This window comes from Amia ocellicauda, chromosome 2 (genome assembly GCF_036373705.1).
Source record: "Amia ocellicauda isolate fAmiCal2 chromosome 2, fAmiCal2.hap1, whole genome shotgun sequence".
Lineage (NCBI taxonomy): Eukaryota > Metazoa > Chordata > Actinopteri > Amiiformes > Amiidae > Amia > Amia ocellicauda.
In genome coordinates, this window is record NC_089851.1 from 60,197,494 (window position 1) to 60,216,012 (window position 18,519).

Genomic DNA, 18,519 nt, shown 5'->3' on the forward strand with positions numbered 1-18,519 from the left:
AAAGGCAGTATAGCTGGTCGGAGGTGCGGGAGGACACTCTCTCCCTATCCAGGCTTGATCAGATTTACACTGTACTCCAGTGAGGTGGATGAGCCTCAGACCAACATGCAGCATCTCCTTGGAGACCTGCCGCAGGTGCCGGAGGAGAAGCAGGCTGGGCTGGAGGGGGAGCTCACCCTGCAGGAGCTTACTGCTGCTCTTCATGGGTTGAGTACAAGGAAGGCCCAGGGCATTGATGGCCTGCCAGTTGAGTTTTATAGCACCTTCTGGGGTCTGCTGGGGACTGACCTGCTGGCAGTGATGCAGGAGAGCATCCAGCAAGGGGCGCTGCAAGTGAGCTGCAGGCGTGCCCTCGTGGCACTGTTGCCCAAGAAGGATGACCTGTGCTAGAACTGAAGCTCCTCTCCAGAGTGATGGCCTGATCCATCTGATCCACCCTGACCAGTCCTAGTGTGTGCCTGGTAGGTCCATACAGGACAACATCCTGTTCATTAGGCACATCATGGAGGTCTCCAGGCTGTTGGGGTTAAAGACTGGTCTCATTGCGCTGGACCAGGAAAAGGCTTTTGACCGGGTTAAGCACCAGTACCTGTGGCGGATGATGGAGGCTTTTGGGTTCAGCCCTGTTTTCATAGCCATGACCAGGGTGCTCTATGGTGACACTCAAAACATACTGAAAATCAATGTTGGCTTGAGCGCCCCCTTCAGGGTGTACAGGAGAATCTGGCAGGGCTGCCCCATGTTGGGATGCTCCACTCCATGGCCATTGAGCCCTTGCTGCAGGAGCTGCACAGAGTGGTGGGGGGGCTTTATGTCCCTCGCTGCCCGACACCCTTCCGCTTCTCTGCCTACGCTGATGATGTGGTGGTGCTGGTGGGGTGCGAGGGGGATGTGGACAGAATCAGCACCTCGCTCTGGGACTTAAACCAAAGTGAACTGGTCCAAGAGCACGGGGTTGCTGCTGGGGGAGTTGGGGGGGCAGGGAGGCCTGCAACTCCCTGGAGGATTACAGTGGTGCAGAGGTGGTCTCAAGTACTTGGGGGTGCACCTGGGGGATCAGGCCATGGAGCAGAGGAACTGGGAGGGGATGCCGGAGGGGCTGCGGGGGAGGCTCGGGCGATGGCGCTGGCTGCTCCCTCAGCGGTCTTCTTCTGGACTGGTCTGCACTGGCTGAGAAAGGGGCTACTATACCTGCCCCGTGAGGAGGGGGGGCAAGGGCTGGTGGACGTGGAGTGCAGGATGGCTGCTTTCCATCTGCAGTTCCTGCAGAAGCTGGTCTACGGGCCGAGCCTCCTGTCCTGGAGGCTGCTTACGTGGACCTTGCTCCGTCATGTGGGGACGCTGCAGGTGGACAGTGCAATGTCCCTGATGGACATTAGCAGGCTGGCAGCAGGCAACCTTCCTGGGTTCTACCGCAGTGTGTTGAGGGCCTGGCAGCTGCTCACAGCCTGACATGTGTACAGCTCCCTCATCCTGCACTGGCTGCTCCAGATGCCCATCATCTGGACCGGGGTGTTCCAGCTGCATGATCTGCTGGCTGGAGGATTGTGGACAGCCTGGAAGGGAAAATGGGTGTGCGCTCCCTGCGCTGGACAGGTATTCTGCTCGGCCGAGGCCGGTGCCACCCTGCCTTCTGAAGGGAAACTGCTGCTGAGGGAGTGTTTCCTCCAGCTCCAGACCCCAGAGCCCCTGTTCAAATTCCCCAATTTGCTGGTTTCCCCCTTCCCTAAGGGTATGATGGAGGCCTATCAGGGACCCTGTTGAGGAGGGGTCCGCAGGAGTTGTCCCTGGATGGGGCCTGTATGAAGGCCCGGCACCAAACGCAGCTCTTGCCGCTAACTGACATGCCCTGGAGGGACAGGCTGGGGGGGAGCCAGTATGGCACAGTGTGTATCAGCCACGGCTGAAAAGAGAGCTTGGGATCTGCAGTGGAGAGTGCTCCACGTTATCATTGCCATCAAGTACTTCCTGTTGCTAATTAACGTTGCACAGTGTGACATCAGTTTGCACACCTTTCTCTTTCTTGTTCTCAAGTCCTTTGTGTAGGCTTCCCCCACCACTCCCCGGTCAATCCCCGGTCTCCCGCAAGGCAGGTAGACATACTCACCACTATACTAATAAGGAGCTGCCCCTGGTGCCCCTGCTGCCCCCACATCTTCCGCCACGTCCTTTTACGGTTCTAAATTTGTCAGAGCAAGGTGAGGGCAGCATCCCTGCCTCACCTGCCTACTTTATTCCACCTTGTGAGTGTCCTTCGGTCAGCTCAGGCTCCGGAAGGCAATCCTGGACCACTATTCGCATTCCTAGTACCCTGCCGAGTGGTCAGGATGTCCGAGCAGTCTAAGAGGCTGCGTTCATGTTGCAGTCTCCTCTGGAGTTCAAGTCCCACTTCTGACATATCCAGTGTTCCTTTTTCCCTTCTTCAAACGTGTCAGCAGGAACACCTTTGTCTGTCTCTGTGGTGTAATTGATTAGCTGTTGACCTTTAGAATCCACCCAGGGAGGGCCCCCTTTTCCCCCCACCCCCTGTTATTATTTCTACTTCGGGTGGTCAGCTTGCCAGACTGCGGCTTTCCTTCAGCCACAGTAACCTTATGCTGCTTGCTGCGGACGGCCATCTTGCTAAAGTCTAAGGAGGTTTTAGAAGCTTCCTTTACATTGCCTAGATCAACATAAACCAAGGCACTTCTGGGATTCAGACCCAGAGTTTCCTGTTTACAATATAGGTGCTTCGACCAACTAAGCCACAGTGCCAGTACTCCCGTGTTCCCCAGTGCCTACACTCAAGGGTAAGGAGCAAAACAAAACAAAACAAAACAAAGTGTGGATCCAGGCTGCAACAAATCCACACCCGACGCTGAGGTGCCGTGGAAATCATGGAAGTGTTGATTATAACATGTCCATTATGGTCAAGACTTCCAAAGTGGGCGAAAGATTAATTTAACAGTCTTTTGTGCAATGAATCCACGGTTGAAGTATTCCCCCACCATGCCGTCTCATTTCTCCTGTTCCTCTTCCCTTTCTCCTTTTATATCCGTTCCATAAATTAGGTCATCTGTAGTTCACCACATCCTCACCTGGAACCATATATGCACAACAGCACCAGCAGGGGATAGTGGTCACCACAATACACACTCAAAACACAACAAATAGAAAGCACAAGCTTCACAAGGTGCACATAAAGCCCACCTAAAGCACTGCTGGGATTCAAACCCAGGATCTCCTGTTTGCTAAACATGCACTTTAACCAACTAAGCCAAGATGCTGCCAATAGTAGCAGAATAGCAGATCACGGACCACTGTCAATCAGATGCTTGCCTTGCCGTCCATCCATCCATCTATCTATCTATCTATCTATCTATCTATCTATCTATCTATCTATCTATCTATCTATCTATGACTCTCGATATCTAACTCTCGCTTGCTAGTTAGCTAGCTATGACTCTACACTCAGGCATAAGGAACAAAACAAAACAAAACAAAACAAAACAAAACAAGATCTGGATGCAGGCTGCAACAAAGGAAGCACACAGAGGTGTAAACGTAAGGTTGACGGCACCAAAACTGCAGCTGCTGCTGCCGATAGTAGCATAACAGCAGATCACGGACCACTGTCAATCAGATGCTTGCCTTGCCGTCCATCCTTCCATCCATCTATCTATCTATCTATGACTCTCGATATCTAACTCTCTTGCTTGCTATCGCTCCCCCAATGGTCAGTAGCATAGTAGCATGACATCAGATCCTGGACCACTGTCAATCAGATGCTTGCCTTGCCGTCCATCCATCCATCTATCTATCTATCTATGACTCTCGATATCTAACTCTCTTGCTTGCTATCGCTCCCCCAATGGTCAGTAGCATAGTAGCATAACAGCAGATCACGGACCACTGTCAATCAGATGCATGCTTGATTTGCCGTCCATCCATCCATCTATCTATCTATCTATCTATGACTCTCGATATCTAACTCTTTTGCTGGCTATCGCTCCCCCAATGGTCAGTAGCATAGTAGCATAACAGCAGATCACGGACCACTGTCAATCAGATGCTTGCCTTGCCGTCCATCCATCTATTTATCTAGCTAGCTATCTATCTATGACTCTCGATATCTAACTCTCTTGCTTGCTATCGCTCCCCCAATGGTCAGTAGCATAGTAGCATAACAGCAGATCACGGACCACTGTCAATCAGATGCTTGCCTTGCCGTCCATCCTTCCATCCATCTATCTATCTATCTATGACTCTCGATATCTAACTCTTTTGCTTGCTATCGCTCCCCCAATGGTCAGTAGCATAGTAGCATGACATCAGATCATGGACCACTGTCAATCAGATGCTTGCCTTGCCGTCCATCCATCCATCTATCTATCTATCTATGACTCTCGATATCTAACTCTCTTGCTTGCTATCGCTCCCCCAATGGTCAGTAGCATAGTAGCATAACAGCAGATCACGGACCACTGTCAATCAGATGCTTGCCTTGCCGTCCATCCATCCATCCATCTATCTATCTATGACTCTCGATATCTAACTCTCTTGCTTGCTATCGCTCCCCCAATGGTCACGTATGTTGCATTCAACGACAAAGAAAATCGTGTGCTGGAAATGATTTCTGGCAACTGTGAAGGAACTGCACGACTGCAGCAACCGCAACACCTCCGTCTGTCTCTGTGGCGCAATCGGTCAGCGCTTTCGGCTGTTAACTGTAAGGATGGTGGTTCGAATCCACCGAGGGAAGGCCCACTTTTCCCCCCGCCCCTTGTTATTGTTTCTACTTCTGGCGGTCAGCTTGCCAGACTGCGGCTACAGTAACCTTAAGCTGCTTGCTGCGGACGGCCATCTTGCAAAAGTGCATGGAGCGTTTAGAAACTTCCTTTCCATTGTCTAGGCCAACATAAACCAAGGCACTGCTGGGAGTCGAACCCAGGGTTTCCTGTTTACAAGACAGGTGCTTTGACCAACTAAGCCACGGTGCCAGGACTCTCCCATTCCCCAGTGCCTACACTCAGGCGTAAGGAACAAACCAAAACAAACCAAAACAAACCAAACCAAAACAAAACAAAACAAAACAAAACAAAACAAAACAAAACAAAACAAAACAAAACAAAACAAAACAAAACAAAACAAAACAAAATCTGGATGCAGGCTGCAACAAAGGAAGCACACAGAGGTGAAAACGTAAGGTTGACGGGAGCAACAAGCTCCCTGTTGCGACAGTCCAGGTGCGGCAATGAGAATTGGACATTGGCCGTTAGGTGCGCGTAGCACGTGTCCTTTGGGTTCTGGTTCTTCTTTACAAACCGGCGTCTGTCCAGTTGGCTTTCCGGATCATTACGTCCTCTGATGGCTTTACGATAAGCCTATCTTGCTAAAAGTGATGGTCGACGAAGCGGAAGCGCAAGCTTCGCAAGGGGCACACAAAGCCCGCCTAAGGCACCACTGGGATTTGAGCACTGAGAGCATGGTTCAGCAGGACCCGCAAACAACTGAAAAGAATGTCTCTCCTTTGGTGCAGCTCAAGTGTACAGGTTCAACAAAGGTCTCCATAACAAGCCGGCAAACCACATTTCGTGCTCCTATTCCTCCTCAACAACAACAACGAACTTGTAAAATACACATTTTCTTTAAAGAAAACAAAACACACAGATGACAGTCTGATTTCCCATCAGCTATACAGGCAACAGTATCTGAGGTCGATAGCTGAAAAGAATGCCTCTCCTTTGGTGCAGCTCAGGTGTACAGGTTCAACAAAGGTCTCCATAACAAGCCGGCAAACCACATTTCGTGCTCCTCCTCCTCCTCAACAACAACAACGAACTTGTAAAATACACATTTTCTATAAAGAAAACAAAACACACAGATGACAGTCTGATTTCCCATCAGCTACACAGCCAACAGTATGTGAGGTCGAAAGACCTCCCTGGTGCAGAGGAGCCCAGAAGCCAGCCTTCAAGAGCAAATGAACGAACACTTCGGTGACTGCAAAGTGGGGCCAAGTGGGCTCATCCTGGAGTTGAACTCAGGGCCTCTCACAGCCTCAGCAAGAACCATACCCCTAGACCAACGAGCCAAGTTAACGGACAGTGTTGCAGTTTCTGCTGGGCAAGCGCGTAACTGATTGGGGCAGACCGGGAGACCTACGCTCACTGACTGATAGCATGGACTGTAGCGCTGACGAGTCTTTCCAGAACGGTAACCGTATCCCCAGTGAGACAGCACTGAGAGCATGGTTCAGCAGGCCCGCAAACAACTGAAAAGAATGCCTCTCCTTTGGTGCAGCTCAGGAGTACACGTTCAGCAAAGGTCTCCATAACAAGCCGGCAAACCACATTTCGTCCTCCTCCTCCTCAACAACACACTACATGTCCTCCTCATCCTCAACAACAACAACAACGAACTTGTAAAATACACATTTTCTTTAAAGAAAACAAAACACACAGATGACAGTCTGATTTCCCATCACCTACACAGGCAACAGTATCTGAGGTCGATAGCCTTCCCTTGTGCAGAGGAGCCCAGAAGCCAGCCTTCAAGAGCAAACGAACGAACACTTCGGTGACTGCAAAGTGGGGCCAAGTGGGCTCGTCCTGGAGTTGAACCCAGGGCCTCTCACACCCTCAGCAAGAATCATACCCCTAGACCAACGAGCCAAATTAACGCACAGTGTCACAGTTTCTGCTGGGCAAGTGCGTAACTGCTTGGGGCAGACCGGGAGACCTACGCTCACTGACTGATAGCATGGACTGTAGCGCTGACGTGTCTTTCCAGAATGGTAACGCCATCCCCAGTGAGTTAGCACTGAGAGCATGGTTCAGCAGGCCCGCAAACAACTGAAAAGAATGCCTCTCCTTTGGTGCAGCTCAGGTGTACAGGTTCAACAAAGGTCTCCATAACAAGCCGGCAAACCACATTTCGTGCTCCTCCTCCTCCTCAACAACAACAACGAACTTGTAAAATACACATTTTCTTTAAAGAAAACAAAACACACAGATGACAGTCTGATTTCCCATCAGCTACACAGCCAAAAGTATCTGAGGTCGAAAGACGTCCCTGGTGCAGAGGAGCCCAGAAGCCAACCATCGAGAGAGAACAAACGAACACTTCTATGACTGCAAAGTTGGGCCAAGTGGGCTCGTCCTGGAGTTGAAGCCGGGACCTCTCGCACCCAAAGTGAGAATCATACCCCTAGACCAACGAGCCAAGTTATCTGACAGTGTTGCAGTTTCTGCTGGGCAAGCGCGTAACTGCTTGGGGCAGACCGGGAGACCTACGGTCACTGACTGATAGCATGGACTGTAGCGCTGAAGTGTCGTTCCAAAACGGTAACCGTATCCCCAGTGAGACAGCACTGAGAGCATGGTTCAGCAGGCCTGCAAACAACTGAAAAGAATGCCTCTCCTTTAGTGCAGCTCAGGAGTGCACGTTCAGCAAATGTCTCCATAACAAGCCGGCAAACCACATTTCGTCCTCCTCCTCCTCAACAACACACTACATGTCCTCCTCCTCCTCAACAACAACAACAACAACAACAAACTTGTAAAATACACATTTTCTTTAAAGAAAACAAAACACACAGATGACAGTCTGATTTCCCATCACCTACACAGGCAAAAGTATCTGAGGTCGATAGTCCTCCCTTGTGCAGAGTAGCCCAGAAGCCAGCCTTCAAGAGCAAACGAACGAACACTTCGGTGACTGCAAAGTAAGGCCAAGTGGGCTCGTCCTGGAGTTGAACCCAGGGCCTCTCACACCCTCAGCAAGAATCATACCCCTAGACCAACGAGCCAAGTTAACAGACAGTGTCACAGTTTCTGCTGGGCCAGTGTGTAACTGCTTGGGGCAGACCGGGAGACCTACGCTCACTGACTGATAGCATGGACTGTAGCGCTGAAGTGTCGTTCCAAAACGGTAACCGTATCCCCAGTGAGACAGCACTGAGAGCATGGTTCAGCAGGCCTGCAAACAACTGAAAAGAATGCCTCTCCTTTAGTGCAGCTCAGGAGTGCACGTTCAGCAAAGGTCTCCATAACAAGCCGGCAAACCACATTTCGTCCTCCTCCTCCTCAACAACACACTACATGTCCTCCTCCTCCTCAACAACAACAACAACAACAACAAACTTGTAAAATACACATTTTCTTTAAAGAAAACAAAACACACAGATGACAGTCTGATTTCCCATCACCTACACAGGCAAAAGTATCTGAGGTCGATAGTCCTCCCTTGTGCAGAGTAGCCCAGAAGCCAGCCTTCAAGAGCAAACGAACGAACACTTCGGTGACTGCAAAGTAAGGCCAAGTGGGCTCGTCCTGGAGTTGAACCCAGGGCCTCTCACACCCTCAGCAAGAATCATACCCCTAGACCAACGAGCCAAGTTAACAGACAGTGTCACAGTTTCTGCTGGGCCAGTGTGTAACTGCTTGGGGCAGACCGGGAGACCTACGCTCACTGACTGATAGCATGGACTGTAGCGCTGACGTGTCTTTCCAGAATGGTAACGCCATCCCCAGTGAGATAGCACTGAGAGCATGGTTCAGCAGGCCCGCAAACAACTGAAAAGAATGCCTCTCCTTTGGTGCAGCTCAGGTGTACAGGTTCAACAAAGGTCTCCATAACAAGCCGGCAAACCACATTTCGTCCTCCTCCTCCTCAACAACACACTACATGTCCTCCTCCTCCTCAACAACAACAACAACGAACTTGTAAAATACACATTTTCTTTAAAGAAAACAAAACACACAGATGACAGTCTGATTTCCCATCACCTACACAGGCAACAGTATCTGAGGTGGATAGCCCTCCCTTGTGCAGAGGAGCCCAGAAGCCAGCCTTCAAGAGCAAACGAACAAACACTTCAGTGACTGCAAAGTGGGGCCAAGTGGGCTCGTCCTGGAGTTGAACCCAGGAACTCTCGCACCCAAAGTGAGAATCATACCCCTAGACCAACGAGCCAAGTTATCTAACAGTGTCGCAGTTTCTGCTGGGCAAGCGCGTAACTGCTTGGGGCAGACCGGGAGACCTACGGTCACTGACTGATAGCATGGACTGTAGCGCTGAAGTGTCGTTCCAGAACGGTAACCGTATCCCCAGTGAGACAGCGCTGAGAGCATGGTTCAGCAGGCCCGCAAACAACTGAAAAGAATGCCTCTCCTTTGGTGCAGCTCAGGAGTACACGTTCAGCAAAGGTCTCCATAACAAGCCGGCAAACCACATTTCGTCCTCCTCCTCCTCAACAACACACTACATGTCCTCCTCCTCCTCAACAACAACAACAACGAACTTGTAAAATACACATTTTCTTTAAAGAAAACAAAACACACAGATGACAGTCTGATTTCCCATCACCTACACAGCCAACAGTATCTGAGGTCGATAGCCTTCCCTTGTGCAGAGGAGCCCAGAAGCCAGCCTTCAAGAGCAAACAAACGAACGCTTCAGAGAGTGCAAAGCAGGGCCAAGCGGGCTCGTCCGGAAGTTGAACCCGGGACCTCTCGCACCCAAAGCGAGAATCATACCCCTAGACCAACGAGCCAAGTTATCTGACAGTGTCACAGTTTCTGCTGGGCAAGTGCGTAACTGCTTGGGGCAGACCGGGAGACCTACGGTCACTGACTGATAGCATGGACTGTAGCGCTGACGTGTCTTTCCAGAATGGTAACGCCATCCCCAGTGAGATAGCACTGAGAGCATGGTTCAGCAGGCCCGCAAACAACTGAAAAGAATGCCTCTCCTTTGGTGCAGCTCAGGTGTACAGGTTCAACAAAGGTCTCCATAACAAGCCGGCAAACCACATTTCGTGCTCCTCCTCCTCCTCAACAACAACAACGAACTTGTAAAATACACATTTTCTTTAAAGAAAACAAAACACACAGATGACAGTCTGATTTCCCATCAGCTACACAGCCAAAAGTATCTGAGGTCGAAAGACCTCCCTGGTGCAGAGGAGCCCAGAAGCCAGCCTTCAAGAGCAAACGAACAAACACTTCGGTGACTGCAAAGTGGGGCCAAGTGGGCTCGTCCTGGAGTTGAACCCAGGAACTCTCGCACCCAAAGTGAGAATCATACCCCTAGACCAACGAGCCAAGTTATCTAACAGTGTCGCAGTTTCTGCTGGGCAAGCGCGTAACTGCTTGGGGCAGACCGGGAGACCTACGGTCACTGACTGATAGCATGGACTGTAGCGCTGAAGTGTCGTTCCAGAACGGTAACCGTATCCCCAGTGAGACAGCACTGAGAGCATGGTTCAGCAGGCCCGCAAACAACTGAAAAGAATGCCTCTCCTTTGGTGCAGCTCAGGAGTACACGTTCAGCAAAGCTCTCCATAACAAGCCGGCAAACCACATTTCGTCCTCCTCCTCCTCAACAACACACTACATGTCCTCCTCCTCCTCAACAACAACAACAACAACAACAACAACGAACTTGTAAAATACACATTTTCTTTAAAGAAAACAAAACACACAGATGACAGTCTGATTTCCCATCACCTACACAGGCAACAGTATCTGAGGTCGATAGCCCTCCCTCGTGCAGAGGAGCCCAGAAGGCAGCCTTCAAAAGCAAACGAACGAACACTTCGGTGACTACAAAGTGGGGCCAAGTGGGCTCGTCCTGGAGTTGAACCCAGGACCTCTCGCACCCAAAGCGAGAATCATAACCCTAGACCAACGAGCCAAGTTATCTCACAGTGTCGCAGTTTCTGCTGGGCAAGCGCGTAACTGCTTGGGGCAGACCGGGAGACCTACGGTCACTGACTGAAAGCATGGACTGTAGCGCTGAAGTGTCGTTCCAGAACGGTAACCGTATCCCCAGTGAGACAGCGCTGAGAGCATGGTTCAGCAGGCCCGCAAACAACTGAAAAGAATGCCTCTCCTTTGGTGCAGCTGAGGAGTACACGTTCAGCAAAGGTCTCCATAACAAGCCGGCAAACCACATTTCGTCCTCCTCCTCCTCAACAACACACTACATGTCCTCCTCCTCCTCAACAACAACAACAACAACAACGAACTTGTAAAATACACATTTTCTTTAAAGAAAACAAAACACACAGATGACAGTCTGATTTCCCATCACCTACACAGGCAACAGTATCTGAGGTCGATAGCCCTCCCTCGTGCAGAGGAGCCCAGAAGGCAGCCTTCAAAAGCAAACGAACGAACACTTCGGTGACTGCAAAGTGGGGCCAAGTGGGCTCGTACTGGAGTTGAACCCATGACTTCTCGCACCCAAAGCGAGAATCATACCCCTAGACCAACGAGCCAAGTTAACAAACAGTGTCACAGTTTCTGCTGGGCAAGTGAGTAACTGCTTGGGGCAGACCGGGAGACCTACGGTCACTGACTGATAGCATGGACTGTAGCGCTGAAGTGTCGTTCCAGAACGGTAACCGTATCCCCAGTGAGATAGCACTGAGAGCATGGTTCAGCAGGCCCGCAAACAACTGAAAAGAATGCCTCTCCTTTGGTGCAGCTGAGGAGTACACGTTCAGCAAAGGTCTCCATAACAAGCCGGCAAACCACATTTCGTCCTCCTCCTCCTCAACAACACACTACATGTCCTCCTCCTCCTCAACAACAACAACAACAACAACGAACTTGTAAAATACACATTTTCTTTAAAGAAAACAAAACACACAGATGACAGTCTGATTTCCCATCACCTACACAGGCAACAGTATCTGAGGTCGATAGCCCTCCCTTGTGCAGAGGAGCCCAGAAGCCAGCCTTCGAGAGCAAATGAACGAACACTTCGGTGACTGCAAAGTGGGGCCAAGCGGGCTCGTCCTGGAGTTGAACCCAGGGCCTCTCACACCCTCAGCAAGAATCATACCCCTAGACCAACGAGCCAAGTTAACAGACAGTGTCGCAGTTTCTGCTGGGCAAGCGCGAAACTGATTGGGGCAGACCGGGAGACCTACGCTCACTGACTGATAGCATGGACTGTAGCGCTGATGAGTCTTTCCAGAACGGTAACCCCATCCCCAGTGAGACAGCACTGAGAGCTTGGTTCAGCAGGCCCACAAACAACTGAAAAGAATGCCTCTCCTTTGGTGCAGCTCAGGTGTACAGGTTCAACAAAGGTCTCCATAACAAGCCGGTAAACCACATTTCGTCCTCCTCCTCCTCAACAACAACAACAACAACAACGAACTTTTAAAAACACATTTTCTTTAAAGAAAACAAAACACACAGATGGCAGTCTGACTTCCCATCACCTACACAGCCAACAGTATCTGAGGTTGAAAGACCTCCCTGGTGCAGAGGAGCCCAGAAGCCAAACATCGAGAGAGGACAAACGAACGCTTCAGAGAATGCAAAGCAGGGCCAAGCGGGCTCGTCCGCGAGTTGAACCCGGGACCTCTCGCACCCAAAGCGAGAATCATACCCCTAGACCAACGAGCCAAGTTAACGGACGGTGTCGCAGTTTCTGCTGGGCAAGCACGTAACTGCTTGGGGAAGACCGGGAGACCTACGCTCACTGACTGATAGCATGGACTGTAGCGCTGAAGTGTCTTTCCAGAACGGTAACCGTATCCCCAGTGAGACAGCACTGAGAGCATGGTTCAGCAGGCCCGCAAACAACTGAAAAGAATGCCTCTACTTTGGTGCAGCTCAGGAGTACACGTTCAGCAAAGGTCTCCATAACAAGCCGGCAAACCACATTTCGTGCTCCTCCTCCTCCTCAACAACAACAACGAACTTGTAAAATACACATTTTCTTCAAAGAAAACAAAACACACAGATGACAGTCTGATTTCCCATCAGCTATACAGGCAACAGTATCTGAGGTCGATAGCCCTCCCTTGTGCAGAGGAGCCCAGAAGCCAGCCTTCAAGAGCAAATGAACGAACACTTCGGTGACTGCAAAGTGGGGCCAAGTGGGCTCGTCCTGGAGTTGAACCCAGGGCCTCTCACACCCTCAGCAAGAATCATACCCCTAGACCAACGAGCCAAGTTAACGGACAGTGTCGCAGTTTCTGCTGGGCAAGCGCGTAACTGATTGGGGCAGACCGGGAGACCTACGCTTACTGACTGATAGCATGGACTGTAGCGCTGACGAGTCTTTCCAGAACGGTAACCGTATCCCCAGTGAGACAGCACTGAGAGCATGGTTCAGCAGGCCTGCAAACAACTGAAAAGAATGCCTCTCCTTTGGTGCAGCTCAGGTGTACAGGTTCAACAAAGGTCTCCATAACAAGCCGGTAAACCACATTTCGTCCTCCTCCTCCTCAACAACACACTACATGTCCTCCTCCTCCTCAACAACAACAACAACAACAACAACTTACTTGTAAAAACACATTTTCTTTAAAGAAAACAAAACACACAGATGGCAGTCTGACTTCCCATCACCTACACAGCCAACAGTATCTGAGGTTGATAGACCTCCCTGGTGCAGAGGAGCCCAGAAGCCAAACATCGAGAGAACAAACGAACACTTCGGTGACTGCAAAGTGGGGCCAAGTGGGCTCGTCCTGGAGTTGAACCCAGGGCCTCTCACACCCTCAGCAAGAATCATACCCCTAGACCAACGAGCCAAGTTAACAGACAGTGTCGCAGTTTCTGCTGGGCAAGCGCGAAACTGATTGGGGCAGACCGGGAGACCTACGCTTACTGACTGATAGCATGGACTGTAGCGCTGACGAGTCTTTCCAGAACGGTAACCGTATCCCCAGTGAGACAGCACTGAGAGCATGGTTCAGCAGGCCTGCAAACAACTGAAAAGAATGCCTCTCCTTTGGTGCAGCTCAGGTGTACAGGTTCAACAAAGGTCTCCATAACAAGCCGGTAAACCACATTTCGTCCTCCTCCTCCTCAACAACACACTACATGTCCTCCTCCTCCTCAACAACAACAACAACAACAACAACAACGAACTTGTAAAAACACATTTTCTTTAAAGAAAACAAAACACACAGATGGCAGTCTGACTTCCCATCACCTACACAGCCAACAGTATCTGAGGTTGAAAGACCTCCCTGGTGCAGAGGAGCCCAGAAGCCAAACATCGAGAGAACAAACGAACACTTCGGTGACTGCAAAGTGGGGCCAAGTGGGCTCGTCCTGGAGTTGAACCCAGGGCCTCTCACACCCTCAGCAAGAATTATACCCCTAGACCAACGAGCCAAGTTAACAGACAGTGTCGCAGTTTCTGCTGGGCAAGCGCGTAACTGATTGGGGCAGACCGGGAGACCTACGCTTACTGACTGATAGCATGGACTGTAGCGCTGACGAGTCTTTCCAGAACGGTAACCGTATCCCCAGTGAGACAGCACTGAGAGCATGGTTCAGCAGGCCTGCAAACAACTGAAAAGAATGCCTCTCCTTTGGTGCAGCTCAGGTGTACAGGTTCAACAAAGGTCTCCATAACAAGCCGGTAAACCACATTTCGTCCTCCTCCTCCTCAACAACACACTACATGTCCTCCTCCTCCTCAACAACAACAACAACAACAACAACGAACTTGTAAAAACACATTTTCTTTAAAGAAAACAAAACACACAGATGGCAGTCTGACTTCCCATCACCTACACAGCCAACAGTATCTGAGGTTGAAAGACCTCCCTGGTGCAGAGGAGCCCAGAAGCCAAACATCGAGAGAGAACAAACGAACGCTTCAGAGAATGCAAAGCGGGGCCAAGCGGGCTCGTCCGGGAGTTGAACCTGGGACCTCTCGCACCCGAAGCGAGAATCATACCCCTAGACCAACGAGCCAAGTTAACGGACGGTGTCGCAGTTTCTGCTGGGCAAGCACGTAACTGCTTGGGGCAGACCGGGAGACCTACGCTCACTGACTGATAGCATGGACTGTAGCGCTGAAGTGTCTTTCCAGAACGGTAACCGTATCCCCAGTGAGACAGCACTGAGAGCATGGTTCAGCAGGCCCGCAAACAACTGAAAAGAATGCCTCTCCTTTGGTGCAGCTCAGGAGTACACGTTCAGCAAAGGTCTCCATAACAAGCCGGCAAACCACATTTCGTGCTCCTCCTCCTCCTCAACAACAACAACGAACTTGTAAAATACACATTTTCTTTAAAGAAAACAAAACACACAGATGACAGTCTGATTTCCCATCAGCTATACAGGCAACAGTATCTGAGGTCGATAGCCCTCCCTTGTGCAGAGGAGCCCAGAAGCCAGCCTTCAAGAGCAAATGAACGAACACTTCGGTGACTGCAAAGTGGGGCCAAGTGGGCTCGTCCTGGAGTTGAACCCAGGGCCTCTCACACCCTCAGCAAGAATCATACCCCTAGACCAATGAGCCAAGTTAACGGACAGTGTCGCAGTTTCTGCTGGGCAAGCGCGTAACTGATTGGGGCAGACCGGGAGACCTACGCTTACTGACTGATAGCATGGACTGTAGCGCTGACGAGTCTTTCCAGAACGGTAACCGTATCCCCAGTGAGACAGCACTGAGAGCATGGTTCAGCAGGCCTGCAAACAACTGAAAAGAATGCCTCTCCTTTGGTGCAGCTCAGGTGTACAGGTTCAACAAAGGTCTCCATAACAAGCCGGTAAACCACATTTCGTCCTCCTCCTCCTCAACAACACACTACATGTCCTCCTCCTCCTCAACAACAACAACAACAACAACAACAACGAACTTGTAAAAACACATTTTCTTTAAAGAAAACAAAACACACAGATGGCAGTCTGACTTCCCATCACCTACACAGCCAACAGTATCTGAGGTTGAAAGACCTCCCTGGTGCAGAGGAGCCCAGAAGCCAAACATCGAGAGAGAACAAACGAACGCTTCAGAGAATGCAAAGCGGGGCCAAGCGGGCTCGTCCGGGAGTTGAACCCGGGACCTCTCGCACCCAAAGCGAGAATCATACCCCTAGACCAACGAGCCAAGTTAACGGACGGTGTCGCAGTTTCTGCTGGGCAAGCACGTAACTGCTTGGGGCAGACCGGGAGACCTACGCTCACTGACTGATAGCATGGACTGTAGCGCTGAAGTGTCTTTCCAGAACGGTAACCGTATCCCCAGTGAGACAGCACTGAGAGCATGGTTCAGCAGGCCCGCAAACAACTGAAAAGAATGCCTCTCCTTTGGTGCAGCTCAGGAGTACACGTTCAGCAAAGGTCTCCATAACAAGCCGGCAAACCACATTTCGTGCTCCTCCTCCTCCTCAACAACAACAACGAACTTGTAAAATACACATTTTCTTTAAAGAAAACAAAACACACAGATGACAGTCTGATTTCCCATCAGCTATACAGGCAACAGTATCTGAGGTCGATAGCCCTCCCTTGTGCAGAGGAGCCCAGAAGCCAGCCTTCAAGAGCAAATGAACGAACACTTCGGTGACTGCAAAGTGGGGCCAAGTGGGCTCATCCTGGAGTTGAACCCAGGGCCTCTCACACCCTCAGCAAGAATCATACCCCTAGACCAATGAGCCAAGTTAACGGACAGTGTCGCAGTTTCTGCTGGGCAAGCGCGTAACTGATTGGGGCAGACCGGGAGACCTACGCTTACTGACTGATAGCATGGACTGTAGCGCTGACGAGTCTTTCCAGAACGGTAACCGTATCCCCAGTGAGACAGCACTGAGAGCATGGTTCAGCAGGCCTGCAAACAACTGAAAAGAATGCCTCTCCTTTGGTGCAGCTCAGGTGTACAGGTTCAACAAAGGTCTCCATAACAAGCCGGTAAACCACATTTCGTCCTCCTCCTCCTCAACAACACACTACATGTCCTCCTCCTCCTCAACAACAACAACAACGAACTTGTAAAATACACATTTTCTTTAAAGAAAACAAAACACACAGATGGCAGTCTGACTTCCCATCACCTACACAGCCAACAGTATCTGAGGTTGAAAGACCTCCCTGGTGCAGAGGAGCCCAGAAGCCAAACATCGAGAGAACAAACGAACACTTCGGTGACTGCAAAGTGGGGCCAAGTGGGCTCGTCCTGGAGTTGAACCCAGGGCCTCTCACACCCTCAGCAAGAATTATACCCCTAGACCAACGAGCCAAGTTAACAGACAGTGTCGCAGTTTCTGCTGGGCAAGCGCGTAACTGATTGGGGCAGACCGGGAGACCTACGCTTACTGACTGATAGCATGGACTGTAGCGCTGACGAGTCTTTCCAGAACGGTAACCGTATCCCCAGTGAGACAGCACTGAGAGCATGGTTCAGCAGGCCTGCAAACAACTGAAAAGAATGCCTCTCCTTTGGTGCAGCTCAGGTGTACAGGTTCAACAAAGGTCTCCATAACAAGCCGGTAAACCACATTTCGTCCTCCTCCTCCTCAACAACACACTACATGTCCTCCTCCTCCTCAACAACAACAACAACAACAACAACAACGAACTTGTAAAAACACATTTTCTTTAAAGAAAACAAAACACACAGATGGCAGTCTGACTTCCCATCACCTACACAGCCAACAGTATCTGAGGTTGAAAGACCTCCCTGGTGCAGAGGAGCCCAGAAGCCAAACATCGAGAGAGAACAAACGAACGCTTCAGAGAATGCAAAGCGGGGCCAAGCGGGCTCGTCCGGGAGTTGAACCTGGGACCTCTCGCACCCGAAGCGAGAATCATACCCCTAGACCAACGAGCCAAGTTAACGGACGGTGTCGCAGTTTCTGCTGGGCAAGCACGTAACTGCTTGGGGCAGACCGGGAGACCTACGCTCACTGACTGATAGCATGGACTGTAGCGCTGAAGTGTCTTTCCAGAACGGTAACCGTATCCCCAGTGAGACAGCACTGAGAGCATGGTTCAGCAGGCCCGCAAACAACTGAAAAGAATGCCTCTCCTTTGGTGCAGCTCAGGAGTACACGTTCAGCAAAGGTCTCCATAACAAGCCGGCAAACCACATTTCGTGCTCCTCCTCCTCCTCAACAACAACAACGAACTTGTAAAATACACATTTTCTTTAAAGAAAACAAAACACACAGATGACAGTCTGATTTCCCATCAGCTATACAGGCAACAGTATCTGAGGTCGATAGCCCTCCCTTGTGCAGAGGAGCCCAGAAGCCAGCCTTCAAGAGCAAATGAACGAACACTTCGGTGACTGCAAAGTGGGGCCAAGTGGGCTCGTCCTGGAGTTGAACCCAGGGCCTCTCACACCCTCAGCAAGAATCATACCCCTAGACCAATGAGCCAAGTTAACGGACAGTGTCGCAGTTTCTGCTGGGCAAGCGCGTAACTGATTGGGGCAGACCGGGAGACCTACGCTTACTGACTGATAGCATGGACTGTAGCGCTGACGAGTCTTTCCAGAACGGTAACCGTATCCCCAGTGAGACAGCACTGAGAGCATGGTTCAGCAGGCCTGCAAACAACTGAAAAGAATGCCTCTCCTTTGGTGCAGCTCAGGTGTACAGGTTCAACAAAGTTCTCCATAACAAGCCGGTAAACCACATTTCGTCCTCCTCCTCCTCAACAACACACTACATGTCCTCCTCCTCCTCAACAACAACAACAACAACAACAACAACGAACTTGTAAAAACACATTTTCTTTAAAGAAAACAAAACACACAGATGGCAGTCTG

The 18,519-nt window shown here is 50.6% G+C and overlaps 6 non-coding genes across 6 annotated transcripts; all 6 read right to left on the bottom strand.

The window, feature by feature from the left end:
• Positions 1–4,905: 4,905 nt before the first annotated feature.
• On the bottom strand, positions 4,906–4,979 carry trnat-ugu (transfer RNA threonine (anticodon UGU)). Its single transcript has one exon. It is a non-coding gene; the product is annotated as a tRNA-Thr (tRNA).
• A 4,484-nt stretch (positions 4,980–9,463) lies between these two features.
• Positions 9,464–9,535, bottom strand: trnap-ugg (transfer RNA proline (anticodon UGG)). The gene has a single exon. It is a non-coding gene; the product is annotated as a tRNA-Pro (tRNA).
• Positions 9,536–12,332: 2,797 nt separating this feature from the next.
• On the bottom strand, positions 12,333–12,404 carry trnap-ugg (transfer RNA proline (anticodon UGG)). The gene has a single exon. It is a non-coding gene; the product is annotated as a tRNA-Pro (tRNA).
• A 2,241-nt stretch (positions 12,405–14,645) lies between these two features.
• Positions 14,646–14,717, bottom strand: trnap-cgg (transfer RNA proline (anticodon CGG)). The gene has a single exon. It is a non-coding gene; the product is annotated as a tRNA-Pro (tRNA).
• A 1,069-nt stretch (positions 14,718–15,786) lies between these two features.
• Positions 15,787–15,858, bottom strand: trnap-ugg (transfer RNA proline (anticodon UGG)). Its single transcript has one exon. It is a non-coding gene; the product is annotated as a tRNA-Pro (tRNA).
• A 1,647-nt stretch (positions 15,859–17,505) lies between these two features.
• trnap-cgg (transfer RNA proline (anticodon CGG)) lies at positions 17,506–17,577 on the bottom strand. The gene has a single exon. It is a non-coding gene; the product is annotated as a tRNA-Pro (tRNA).
• Between the last annotated feature and the right edge of the window lie 942 nt (positions 17,578–18,519).